This window comes from Pavona decussata, unplaced genomic scaffold (genome assembly GCF_977016875.1).
Source record: "Pavona decussata unplaced genomic scaffold, jaPavDecu1.1 SCAFFOLD_1042, whole genome shotgun sequence".
Lineage (NCBI taxonomy): Eukaryota > Metazoa > Cnidaria > Anthozoa > Scleractinia > Agariciidae > Pavona > Pavona decussata.
The window spans coordinates 2,501-5,000 of record NW_028145973.1 but is presented as its reverse complement, the minus strand read 5'-3'; the positions used below and the strand labels follow the sequence as shown (position 1 = coordinate 5,000).

The 2,500-nt window shown below is 43.5% G+C and overlaps 1 non-coding gene across 1 annotated transcript in view; it reads left to right on the top strand.

Moving 5' to 3' along the window:
* The first annotated feature begins 2,279 nt into the window (after positions 1-2,279).
* Positions 2,280-2,500, top strand: part of LOC146448322 (small subunit ribosomal RNA) — a 1,800-nt gene continuing 1,579 nt past the window's right edge. The window contains exon 1 of the ribosomal RNA XR_014861133.1: positions 2,280-2,500. This exon is cut by the window's right edge and continues 1,579 nt beyond it. This is a non-coding gene — a ribosomal RNA (small subunit ribosomal RNA).

The window sequence follows — 2,500 nt, the reverse complement described above, 5'->3', positions numbered from 1 at the left end:
AAATTCTGTGGTGTGGGGAGGTCTTTTGACCTACCAAAAAAATTGGTGGTGTGAGGAGGACCTCTGACTTAGAATTAGGGTTTGAAATGGGGTTAGGGTTAGGGTTAGGGTAAGTGTTAGGGTTAGGAAAAAGGTTTAAATGATATTTGGAGAGGTTTTTCGGGTGTTTAGAGGCTATTTATGCTATGTAACGAGTATTTGCTTATATACTTGCTTATATACTTAGGTCAACAATTTATAGCAAAAATGTGTTCCAGCCAAGTTCTTTTAGACGCTCTTTCGAATGGCAACATTCCCGATTGAAAATGGCGACCTACCAAAATCCGCACTTTGCTTCCCCGTCCATATAGAGGTGAGTATTTGACTTTGCTTCCGTCAGAGTCAAGGAAACACATTGAAAATGGAATCAGCATACAAGAAAACCTAGTTTGGGATAGGTTTTGTGCCTTCCGTGGTATTATAACCATAGAACTGCTCCTGAGGGGGGTAGGGTAGGCCCACCAAAAAGTGCACTTCTGGTTAGGTCGCTAATTTCTAAAATAAATGTGTCCCAACCAAGTTTTTTTGGACGCTCTTTCGAATGGCAACATTCCTGATTGAAAATGCCGACCTACCAAAATCCGCACTTTGCTTCCCCGTCCATATAGGGGTGAGTATTTGGCTTTGCTTTCGTCAGAGTCAAGGAAACACATTGAAAATGGAATCAGCATACAAGAAAACCTAGTTTGGGATAGGTTTTGTGCCTTCCGTGGTATTATAACCATAGAACTGCTCCTGAGGGGGGTAGGGTAGGCCCACCAAAAAGTGCACTTCTGGTTAGGTCGCTAATTTCTAAAATAAATGTGTCCCAACCAAGTTTTTTTGGACGCTCTTTCGAATGGCAACATTCCTGATTGAAAATGCCGACCTACCAAAATCCGCACTTTGCTTCCCCGTCCATATAGGGGTGAGTATTTGGCTTTGCCTTTGTCAGACTCAAGTAAAAGCATTTAAAATGGAGTCAGCATACAAGAAAACCTAGATTGGGATAGTTTTTCTGCCTACCGTGGGATCATAACCATAGAACTGCCCCTGAGGGAGGTAGGGTTAGGGTTAGCGTTAGGGTTAACGTTGGGGTTAGGATTGAAGACAGAAGATTGGTGATGTCAGGAGGACCTTCTTAAAACAAACAGAAATACACTTATTAGGGGACTAGGGCCAGTGGACTCAGAAATGTCTTTCGTAGCAGTCTCCTATAAGAGTATTTTTCTCTGATTTAGGTGACTCCTCCTCACACCACCATTTTTCTTAGTCGAAAGACCTCTTCACAGCACGACTTTCCTGATGGATTTCTATGTAACTGCTCGTGCTGAGAGGTGTGTCGAAAGTTGATCATGTTCCCGTAAAATCTGAGGTCTCCACTGTCTAGCGAGGTACTTACAGTGAATATAGTGAATTTTTCAAAAATTGGAGAATTCTGACTTTTGCGATGAATTTTAATGTAATTGGTCGTGCTGAGAGGCGTGTTAAAATTTGAACATGTTCCCGTAAAATCTGAGGTGAGAATTAGTGAGGTACTTACAGTGCGTATAGTGACAAATCTTTAAAAGCGTGAAATTATGGGATGTTGTGGCTTCAATGGGTTTTTAAGATGTCACCAGTCATTTGGCATGACTTACAAACGATTTGGCTGGTTGTGGGTTCGATTTTCAAAATTTCATTTTTTTCGCGTTTTTATTTTCTGTCTACCATATCATGCAGTCTCCTTATTAGCGTTTGGGGGTTATAGTGTGGGCAGGTTGGTCGCAAAGGTTCCGAGAGGAGCTGGCTAGTAAACCCTGTCCCTTATGTTCCACGGCGGCAAGGCGGAGAAATAGAGGGCAGAATTGACTAACGGGCAAGGAAAGTTGGGCTTGTAGCTTTCCTTTCGAAGGAGGGAAAAGATGATGCCCGAAAGCATTGTCACTGTAGTGGCAGGCAGAGTGTAGATGGAAGTTGTGTACGCTAGCCTTTGGCTAATGATAGAGACAAAAGAGCAGGAGGATATTTTCCTTCGCAGAAGCACTTTTCTTGCCTTCCTTCAGCTCGCTTGGCGAGTCTGACAGGTATGCCTGAACTGTGCACGGGTCCAGTTGTGAGAAAGACGTGGCAAACAAGACGGGGTTTCCCTTGACCGAGGGACCGTGTGGTCCGTTTGGCTCATGGGTTCCCCCCGTGGAGGCAAAATCTAAGAAAGCTTGCTCTCCCTCTGCGGAGGGGGGCCGCTTAGCAAGGAACTTCTGTTCCCTGCGGTGGATAGTTACCTGGTTGATCCTGCCAGTAGTCATATGCTTGTCTCAAAGATTAAGCCATGCATGTCTAAGTATAAGCACTTGTACTGTGAAACTGCGAATGGCTCATTAAATCAGTTATCGTTTATTTGATTGTACCATTACTACTTGGATAACCGTAGTAATTCTAGAGCTAATACATGCGAAAAGTCCCGACTTCTGGAAGGGATGTATTTATTAGATTAAAAACC